Raw genomic sequence first — 12,248 nt, 5'->3', positions numbered from 1 at the left:
TATATATATATATATATATACACACACACACACACACACACACACACACACACACATATATATATAGTAAGGAACAACAGCCAAGCTGGGGCTGCTAGAGCTCATGGGAAGAGGAGGAGAGACCTACAGAGTGCATGAAGGCGGGAGAAGCCACGATGAGAGAAAGAAGAAACTTCTCTGACCATTTCGTGTTGCAGCCGCTTTAAGATTGGAACTGCTGAGCACATGGAGCAGGAGCCAACAAAAGGCACAGCTGCAGCTGTGCCCTTTAGATGGAATTGCTTAGAGGCGGCAGGGGAGAAGAGTGCCCCCAGGCCAGCAAGACCACTAATAGGGTTCCCATGGACCAATACAGGAGTGAGGAACCACAACAACTGAAAAAAACGAGCCAATCAGAGGCCAGTAAGTCATTGAGAGGGATTGGTGCATGGCCCGTCCCACGGGAAGTGTTTGCATCACAGATGGTGGGGGAGACAGGTCCACCGGGAGAACACTGGGGCACAGAAAGAACAGCTGATCTGCACCCCAATCAACGTAGGACCACTCAGAGGAGACTGGTCAGGAATATGGAATTGCATTGGGTGCAGTTTGATGAAAAGGCTCAAGCCCAGATCAGAGTTACTGCACAACCCAGGTGCACCAAGTCTCTGGAGAGCCAGAAGTACAAATAAAGTCAACCATTATAACTTGTGCTGCACAAAAAGCCTTCTGTAGGGAAACGGCAGCAAAGCAGAAATTTAGCTAAACCACAGAGCTCAAGTATTGCTGCCAACAGGAACTTCCCCCACTTTAGAAGAAAACAAAGGACAAAAAAATTAGTTCTGGCTCTGAGACACCGCCAATGCCTCAGTTCTAGCTTGAGATGTGAGGCATGGAGCCAGGTACCAGACCCCACTCCCACAACCTGGCACACTGTGCCAGTGCCTTGGGGCCCACTTAGGGACACAAAGCATGGAAAAGGGGACTGGACCTCCCTCCCACAACCAGGAACACTGTGCCAGTACCTCGGGACCTGCCCGGGGACCCAAAATATGGAGCCAGGAGCCAGAACACCCTCCCACAACCAGGCATACCACCAGCACTTCAGGAAATGCCTGGGGACCCAAGGCATGGAGAAGGGGACTGGACACCCCTCCCACAATCTGGCACACCATGCCAGCACCTTGAGGCCCACCTGGTGACCCAAGGCATGGAGAAGGGGACCAAACATCCCTCCCCTCAACCAGGCACACTGTGCCAGCACCTCGGGGCCTGCCTGGGGACCTGAGGCATGCATCCAGAGACCGGACTCCCCTCCCACGACCAGGGAAACTGCCTGTACAAAGGAGCATGCCAAAAATATCACCTCCGTGTGGGTGGCCTATCACAGCCACCATAATAATCATGGCTGCTGCAAAAGCGGCTAGACAACACAACCACCACACAGATGGTCTGCCAGGCACTGGCTTGCATGGACACAAGGAGAGTCACCAGCAGAGATAAAGAAAAGGATGTCTATCTCCACAAAGCCCATTCCAGAGTGACAGAAGAAGCATCTGCTCTACGATAATATTGGGGACCTGATCAAACCTCTCAAAATTGGACAGATCATCTAGGCAACAAATCAACAGAATAACCATTATTCTTTCAGAAGAAGAAAATAAATCTAGGGTAATTAGATAGGGGAGGGGGAAGGGGAAGGAGGATGACGTGATATTTGACAAGGGCATAAATAATAAGTATGATTTGTAATAATATATATGCTGGTAATATTGATTTGATCATCATATGTTAACGTTGAACCCCCAAAATATATATAATCAATTTTGATTTAATAAAAAATTTTTAAAAAATTAAAAATAAAAATAAGTAAATAAATAAATACCAGCTTTCAACAAGTGACCAGTTACAGAAATGAGGATTGTAATTGTCCTCCCTGTTGTGTTAAGAATATGTCTCTATGTACACATATTAAGCAATTATCTTTGTTTTTTGTCCCTCTTGTTCTTTGTCATGTACCATAAGACTGACTGACTTTATACCAGCATTTAAATATTGTTAACCTTACCTCATAGTATTTGCAATTTTAAGTTATGGGATATTGGGAGAAGGGTTAATATTATCTAAGGACTTTACCTTTCCTCCTTGGAAAGGGATTAATGTGTTCCCAGTTGTACTCAGGATAGTGTATCATGTAAGATGAAACTATTATGTTATCGTACCGTTTGAATACAGTATGGACACGAAGTTAAAAATGGGGTGGGCTTGTGATGGTTAATTCTAGGTGTAAACTTGGTTACATGAAGGAATGCTGAGAAATCTGGGAAAGATATCTTTTCAGGCATGTCCATGAGGATGTTTCCAGCAGAGATTAGTATGAGAGTCTGAGTTGACTGGGTGGGAACCATCCAATCCACTGGGGGTCTGGAGAGAATATAATAGGAAAGAGGTGAAGCTGTCTCTTGATCCACCAGAGCTGGGATACACTCTTCTCTCCTGCCCATGGACATCAGAGCTTGAGACTTTTCAGGTTTTGGGTTCTAGGACTTACACCAAAGACACCATCAGCTTCCCTGGTTTTGAAGCATCTGGACTTGGAATGAGCCATGCTACTGGCATCCAGTTTACAGACAGCCTATTGTGAGACTTTTCTTCACAGTCATGTGACCTAATTTCCCTAATTAATCCCTCTCATATAATTATAACATATTCTATTGGTTCTGCCTCTCTGGAGAACCATGACTAATACAAGACCCAAGTAATAAAAATCAGAAATATAAAGGGAGATATTACAACCAATATCACTGAAACATGAAGCATCATTAGAGACTATGTTAAACAACTGCATGACAACAAATATGAAAACCTGAAAGATATGGATAAGTTTCTGAACATATACAAACTATCCAGACTGAACCAAGAACAGATAAAAAACCTGAACAGACCAATAAGAAGCAGTGAGATTGAAGTATCAGCAATCTTCCAACAACAAAAAGCCCAGGTCCAGATGGCTTTACAGCTACATTCTATCAAACTTTTAAAGAGGAATTAATACCAATTCTCCTCAAACTATTCCAAAAAATTGAAGCAGAAGCCGTTCTCCCAAACTCATTCTGTGAGGCCAACATAACTCTGATACAAAAACCAGATAGATACACAACAAAAACAGAATATTACAGTCCAATATCCTTGATGAACAAAGATGCAAACATCCTCAACAAAATATTAGCAATCAGAATACAGAAACACATCAAAAAAGTTATCTATCATGATCAAACAGGGATACAAGGATGATTCAACATTCGAAAGTCAATAAATGTGATAGATCACATCAGCAAAATCAAGGACAAAAATCATATGACTATATCAATAGACAGTGAAAAAGCATTTGAAAAAATTCAACATCCCTTTATGAAGAAGACTGTCAACAAATTAGGTATGGAAGGAACGTATCTCTACACAATAAGAGCCATCTATGACAAACCCACTGCCAGTATCATTCTGAATGGTAAAAACTGATGGCCTTTCCCTTAAGAACAAGAACAAGACAAGGATGCCCGCTCTCACTACTTCTCTTTATCATAGTAGTGGATGTACTTGCCACAGGAATCATGCAAGAGAAAAAAAAATAAAAGGCATACCGATTGGAAAAGTTGAAGTGAAACTGTCCTTATTTGCAGATGACATGACACTATATATAGAAAAGCCTAAGATTATCAAAAAATGAGTAGAGCTGATTAATGATTTCTGTAACATTGCAGGATACAAAATAAATGCTCCAAATCAGTTGCATTTATATTCTCCAATAATGACCTAACAGAAAGTGAAATCAAGAAAGTAAGCCCATATACAGCAGTCACACAAAAAAATAAAATCCCTAGGAATTCATTTAACCAAGGAGGTGAAAGATGTATACAACAAGAACTATGAACCACTACTGAAAGAAATTAAAGAAGACACAAAATGATGGAAAGACATTATATGCTCTTGGACTGGAAGAATTAACATTGTGAAAATGTCTATACTACCCAAAGCAATCTATAGATTCAATGTAATCCCCATCAAAAAACCAATGACACTCTTCACACAAGTGGAGAAAACAATCTTAACTTTCACATGGAACAACAAAAGACCCCGGATAGCCAAAGCTATTCTGAGCAAAATTTAAAGCTGGAGGCATAACACTACCTGTCTTCAAATTATACTACAAAGCTACAGTAACCCAAAGAGCATGGTACTGGCATAAAAATAGACAATTGGACCAGTACAGCAAAATAGAGAACCAAGAAATCACTCCTCAGGCTTAAAGCCATCTGATATTTGACAAAAGCAACAAAAACATACACTTCAATAAGTGTTCCTGGGAAAATTGGATATTCATATGCAGAAGAATGAAACTAGACATGCACCTCTCACCATATACTAACATCAACTGAAGATGGATTAAAGACTTAAGTATAAGACCTGAAACTAAAATTACTAAGGGAAAAGCACAGACTTTACAAACATGAGCCAAAAAGCACAAGCAACAAATGAAAAAAATAGAGAAATAGGATTATATCAAACTCAAAAGCTTATACATAGTGAAGGAAACAATCAACGGAGCAAAACAGCAATCTACAGAGTGGGAGAAAATTTTTGCTAACTATGCATCCAACATGGGATTAATATCCAGAGTATACAAGGAACTCAAGCAGTTACACAGTAAAAAAAAAAAAAAAAATTACCCAACTAAAAAATGGTTAAAGGAGCTGAATAGACATTTTCAAAGGAAGACATACAAATGGCCAACAGGTATATGGAAAAAAATGCTCAACATCACTAGTCATCAGGAAAATGCAAATTAAAAGAATATTGAGATATAACCTCCCCCTAGTTAGACTGGCTAGAATCAGAAAAACTGAGTATAACAAATGCTGGTAAGGATGTGAGGAGAAAGGAATGCTCCTACACCATTGGTGGGACTGTAGATTTGTACAATCACTTTGGAAAACAGTATGGAGGTTTCTCATACAACTACAGATAGACCTTCCGTAAGATCCAACAATCCCACTTCTGTGTATATACCTAAAGGAATGGAAATCATCATATCGAAAGGATACCTGCACTCCCATGTTCATCCAAGCTCTGTTCACAATAGGCATGATATGAAAACAGTCTAAATATCCATCAACGGATGATTGGATAAGGAAACTGTGGTATATATACACCATGGAATATTACACTGCCATAAAGAAGAATGAAATTCTGCCATTTGCAACAACATGGATAAGCTTGGAAAAACTTATGTTGAGTGAAGTAAGTAAAGCACAGAGGGATAAATACCACATGTACTCACTCATAATTGGGAGCTAAGAGAGAAAGAAGGAAGGAAAGAAAGACCACAGTGGTGCATTGGACTTGCAGAGGGAGAGAGCATACCTATGGATACAAAGTTGAGTGGGGGATCAGGGGATGGGAAAGGAAGTGGGGATGATTGGGTGGGGGGTTCAGGGTACAATCACAATTTGTGGTAATGGGCATGCTTCCGGTATGGATCTGGCCATCACATCTTGGGCATGAGTGCAGATAATCAGTTTTGTACCCCACGAATATTCATAACCAATATAAAAATAGGAATTTGAACAATGTAACAACAAGAAAATAAACAAAAAATCCAGTTAAAAATTGGCCCAAGACTTTCTCTGGAGAAGATAAACAGATTGCCAATGAACACATAAAATATGCTCAGTGTCATTAACTGTTAGGAAAATGCAAATTAAAACCATAAGATTTCACTTTACATCATTAATATGGCTATTATAAAATAAACAAAAATTGTCTTTCAATGGGGATTTCATTGAATCTGTAGATTGCTTAGGGTAGTGAGGACATTTGCAAAATGTTTATTCTTCTGATACATGAACAAGGAATGTCTTTCCATCATTTAGTGTAGTCTTTAATTTCCTTCAGCAGAATTGTGTACTTTTCATTGGAGAGATCGTTCACCTTTTCAGTTAAATTTATTCCTAGGTATTTTATTATTTTGGTAGCTATTGCTAATGTGCTTGCTTTCTTGATTTCTTTTTCTGCTTGTTCATTATTGGTGTATAAGAATGCTACTGATTTTTGTGTATTGGTTTTATATTCAGTAACTTTACTGAATTCATTTACCAGCTCTAGGAGTTTTTTGGTAGAGGTTATGGATTTTTCTATAAATAAGATCATGTCATTTGTGAACACTGACAGTTTGACTTTGTCTTTTCCAATTTCGATGCCCTTTATTTCTCTCTCTTGCCTGATTGCTCTGGCTAATACTTCTAATACTATGTTGAATAAAAGCGGTGAGACTGGGTATCCTTATCTTGTTCCTGTTCTTAAAGGGAAAGCCTTCATTTTTTCCTTATTCAGGATGATGTTGCCCGAACATCCATCGATGGATGACTGGATAAGAAAAATGTGATATATATATATATATACACAATGGAATACTACTCAGTCTTAAAAAAGAATGAAATTCTACCATTCACAGCAACATGGATGAGCTTGGAGAAAACTGCTATGTGAAATAAGCCATGTGCAGAAAGAGAAATACCTCATGTCCTCACTCATAAGTGGGAGCTGAGAAACTAATAAAGAAAGAAATACCATAATAAATATTGAACTTTCAGAAGGAGAGAACAGACCTATGTGTAATAGAGGTGGGATAGGGGGAGGGGGATGGAGTGAGGATAGGGAGTAATTAGGTAAAGGACACAAAAAGTAATTATTATTTGTAATGATAAGCATGCTAATAATATTGATTTGATTATAACATACTGTCCACAAATACTGATAGTCAACTCTGTACTCCATAAATATATATAAAGATAATAAATAGATAAAGAAATAAATAAACAAACCAAACAAGAAATATAATAAGTGTTGGTGAGGATGTGGAGAAATTGGAACCCTTGTGCGCTGTTGGTGGTAATGTACAATTGTGCAGCCACTATGAATAACAGTATGACATTTCTCCCCAAAATTAAATGCAGAATTATATGATCCAGCAATTTCACTTCTGAGTATATACCAGATAATTGAAAGCAGGGAGTGGAAAAGCTATTTGTACACCAACGTCATATAGCAGCATTGTTAGCAATAGCCAAAAGCTGTAAACAACCCAAATATCCATCAATGCATAAATGTATGAAGGAAATTTAGTATACACATACAGTGAAATATTATTCAGTCTTTAGAAGGAATGAAATTTTCACATATGCTAAAACATGAAAAAACCTTAAATACAACATCCTATGTGAAATAATCCAGACATAAAAGAAGAGATATACTCTGATTCCAATTATGTAAAGTACCTATAGTTGCTAATTCGTTACGTAGAGGAACAAGGACTCCGGACTTCTTATGTTTTCACTTTGCTAATATCTCTCAACTTATTTTAAAATCTGTATTTTGGAGCTGAACAGTTTTCATTCCACCTCCACGTATAACTTCTTGAGTATTTTAGAAAGTTCTGTAATACCTTTATCAATTCCAACTATCAAAGAGAGCTTTTTTCAGCAATAAGCACATCGATAAAATATCTATTACCAAAGAGATTGGAGAAAATATGTTTCAAGAAAATGAATGAATATAATAATTTGAATTGTAATGACTAAACTATGAAACTTACAAAGCATTTTCAAATAATGTCATGATCAAGCCTCAGTTACAGATTTTCAAGATACTGTCTTTCCTGATGCTTCTTCAAATTTTATTTTACATAGTTGACTTGTTTGAATTATGAAATAACTGAGTTATATTATTTTTTCTAACATTCCGTCATACTCCAATTTTTTGTGGATATTCTGTATCAAATTATTAGTCTTTTTTTCAAGATATAATTAGCAATGTCTGCCTATCGATATTTAATGAATTGCTGACAGAGGGAGGGTGTATTAATCTGTTTTCTGTTGTTCATAACAATCCCTGAAACTGTATATTTATAAAGAAAACAGGTCTGTTTCTACGGTTTTAAATGCTGGGAAGTCCAAGGTCTTAGGGGCACATCAGGTGAGGGCCTTCATCTTGGTGGGTATTCTCTACAGAGTCATGCGGCAATACAAGATATCACATAGCAAGAGTCGGTTGAGCAAGAGTGCTTTTACATGTTCACTTACCCTCCTTATAAAGCCAGTATACTCCCTAATAACCCATTAAACCATTATCACATTAATTCATAAATGGATTAATCCATTCATGAGGGCATAGTCCTCATGATCCAATCACCCTTAAAGGCCCCACTTTTCAAAACTATATTGGGAATTAAGTTCCACATGAGTTTTGGAAGAGACAAACATTCAGACTACAGCTGAAGGAGTGTAACAGTTAACAGAAAACTGTGTTATACCCTGCCACCAAAATGACTACTAGGTCAATTTGTCTTTTCACTGAAATGAGTCTTATACCAAGTGGAATAAATGTTTCCTGTATTGGTGATTTGATGACCCTAGAATACGTCAGTCCAATTAAACTTCCTCCACTTGCCTAAAACAGAGCTTATATTTCACTTTTTCTCCCTGAGCAGAAGCTAAGAAACTAGATAAAATTGTCCCCAGCTGTCATAGTATATGATCTCTATTAACATAGCAATCCTTTCCCCTAAACTGAGTAAATGAGATAAAATCAGGATTGGATAAGCCAGGCAAAGTGAGAAAGGGTAGGAGAAACAGTTCGCTGGTGACTGAGGCTTAAATATACCTATAGGAGGAAACACGGGATCCATCCAGTCAGAAAGACACACTGCTAATATTAATATTGTAATGTAACTCTGCACTAAAGAACACATGGATCTGATGGAGGAACGGCCAAATTTGCTGAGAAACAATATAGCTAGGCAGAACACTACCCTCTCTTTAAACTAGGGGCAACCAGCTGCCTTACATTTTAAAATGCTTACTCTTTTTTTCTCTTCTCCGCTCCATCTTTTCCAAGGATTCCACAACTTTGATAATATTTTCCATAACCCTGAAGATAAAAACGAGTGATTTCAATAATATAGGACATTTTTTTTTCTAAAATTTGAGACTATATTAATTACGCAAGGTTTTATCCATGGACCAAATGTTACTACGGACACAGATTGTGTACTCTGACGGCCAAAGAAGTTGACCCTAAGGCATCCATTTCATCATGTGCAGGATTGCAAATGTGATTAGGCAAAGCATATTGTGAATGTTGTCTCCCTCCAAGTTCCTTACTCCTGAAGGCATGCTTCATGCATCTGTTCTACAGTTTTAGAATTTTTTATTAATACATTGAAACTTCTTTACTATTTCTTTACTATTTTTTTTTCCTAAATTCAAGGAAAGTTTTTTCTGGATTTTTAAAAACAAAACAAAAGAATACATGTTGGTGGGATACAATGAATGAAGAACATAAGCATGAATTTAAATCATATGCTGCTCTCTTTCTAAACTGCAGTTGTGAATAGTGATTCAGTGTTTATAATTCAGATTAAAATTAATTTCCAAGGGGCTTAATGTGACGCAGAGCTCTGTGTGTGTGTGCATGTGCACACGTGTGCATGGACACGTGCATGTATGTATGCATGTGTACAACACAAGGAGAGGTAGAGATGAGAGAAAAGAAAGGAACTGTGAAAGAAGCAAAATTAATGAATGTCCCTATCTATACAAAACAAGTATTTAAGTAATAACAATAGATCCTGAGTGTTTTATGCTCTATAATCAGTTGTCCTGATTATTCCTCCTATTTTACTTGCATTTTTATTTGCACCAGTTATTGTTCTAAGTAGGCACTTTGCCTCCATTACTTAAATCATTTCTAACACCAAATTTATTATGCATGGTATTATACTCCTCAAGTTACAAACAATAAACCTGAAAACTAAGGAGTTATGTAATTTTCCCAAGTTCAGTAACAAGAAATTAGTGAAGCAGGAATTTGAAACCAGGCATCCTCAGTACAGTATTCCTCAGTATTTATTCCCTATCCACTCCTTTTCTATTATTGGATTTCATGGGTTTTCTCTATGTTCCTTTTTCTGTACAAATGTGGATATTTTCCATCTTTTTTTCATTATTATCATTATTTTAGTGGTAAGCTTAGTTTTCCATGAGCATTTTGCTGAAGAAAACTCAAATCAGAGGGGAATTTTGGGAGGATGGCAGACTAGAGAAACCTAGAACATGTTTCTCCCTCAGAGAAAGATCAGAACTTGCCCACCGCTACCAACACTGCACTCACTGGTGAAATTGTCAGGACCCAGGGCCGTTGCCCATCTTCTCACTGTGAGTTTTGCCCCATCCCATGCTGCAGTCACCTGTAACATGGCTCCAGCTGCTGCTGTTGCCATTAGCCATCAAAACTGGTGTTACACGTTTGACCAGGTCATCCATCCACAGGATCCCGGCACACAATGTTGCATCAGCCAGCCCGGCCATGCATGGGACCCCTGCCACAGCCACCTGCAGTGCAGTGGTCTGTGCTAGCAGCTGTCTATGTCACTGTAACGGCCAGACCAGCCATGCACAGGACTCCTGCCCAAGCAGCCTCAACAGCAAGCTCAGCTACTTGTGGGTCCCCCTCCCTTAGTTGCATGCAGTGTGGCTGCCACCACCTTAGCCATCACATAAGTGGGACCAGCTGGGTATAGGAGCCCCTGCTAACACTGAAGGAATAACCACAACATCTAGGGGTGGGACACCTTGCTGCTACTGCCTACAGTGTGGAGGCCATTACTAGGGAATTTCCAGGCTGCTGTACCAGCCAGCCCAGCTATGCCTGGGACCCCTGCACAAGCCACCTCACTAGTCAGCCAGTCTGTGAGTGGGACCCCTACTTCATCTACCTGAAGTGCAGTGGTCATCACCAAGCGCCATCTAGGCCGCCTCACCAGCCAGACCAAGTATACATGGGACCCCTGTCCATGCCACCTCACCAGCTTTCCCTGCTACATGCAGGATCACTGCCATAGTTGCATGGAGGGTAGCTACTGCTAACATAGCCATTGCACCAGTTGGATCAACTGGGCACAGAACCCCACCCATGCCACCGCATCAGCCAGAGCAGCAGCAGGCACAATGTCATGTCAACACTGAAGCAATAGCCAGCCTAACTGGGTACAGAACTCCAGCTACTATCTCCTGCACCACTGCTTTTGCAACTGCCACTGCTGGAAGACACACACACTGCTACCACTGCTGATGCACTAGTCAAACTGGCTGAAGGCAGGAACAACCACTGCCACCACAAATTGACACAAAAGGGTCACAAGTGGAGACACCAGAAAGAGATAAGCCAGCACAGATCCACACCCCAGTGACACAACTCACAGGGGGAATTTCCCCTAGTATGTAGTGAGCACAACTGCCTTCACCCAGGGAGAGTCACAAATAGAGAATCTGGAAAACACAGTAACCCAGGATAGCCAAATAGCATACATAATAAAATTCCAGCCACCACCAATCCAGCCCCCATCCAAGGGAGGCATGAACCCAGAAGAAGCCTTGGCCAATAGGAATAAGGAAAGAGAAATCTTTCCCAGGGTCATTCATTCAACCTGAGAAGTTCCAGTATACCCCAGTGAACCCATCAGTGTACTAGCTAGGGCACCAACAAGTCAATCTAGGGTTACTCACCCCAGCCAAAGAGTTACAAGGAAACCCAGCACTTCACCCAAGACCTCAAGAACTAGCACACAGTTTCAACATCCCAATTAACCTCAACAAGACACCACTAAGTGCCCCAGTGACTACACCACAGAGACACTACCCACAGCTCCAATACTAAATACGGAAGAAGTACCCACACTGAGACTACACTAATGAGTGCACCCAGAACCAATACTAATACACTCTACTTAACAATCAATATAAAACACATCTACAGGAGGAAATCTCTCTCCACAAGGCCCGTTTCAGAGTAATAGAAGAAACAGCTGCTCAACCAGATGACTAGAAATCAATATATATGGACTAGAAATATGGAAAAAAGAAAAACAAGAAAATATGGCACCACTGAAGGAATATGAAAATTCTCAAAAACCAGACCCCATAGAGCAGGAAAAACGTGAAATGTCTGAAAAGGAATTTTGAGTAATGATCATAAACAAACTCAGTGAGATACAGAAAGACTTAGAGAACACAATGAAACAAGAAAAACAATCTAGGACTTGAAGGGTGAAATTTACAAAGAGATAAATTCCATAGAAAAGAACTTAGCAAAACTCTTGGAACTGAAAGACTCATTCAATGAAGGAAAAACTACAATTGAGAATGTCAATAGCC

This window comes from Galeopterus variegatus, unplaced genomic scaffold (genome assembly GCF_000696425.1).
Source record: "Galeopterus variegatus unplaced genomic scaffold, G_variegatus-3.0.2 Scaffold1355, whole genome shotgun sequence".
NCBI lineage: Eukaryota > Metazoa > Chordata > Mammalia > Dermoptera > Cynocephalidae > Galeopterus > Galeopterus variegatus.
The sequence above is the reverse complement of the archived record's forward strand: the minus strand, read 5'-3'. Positions refer to the sequence as shown.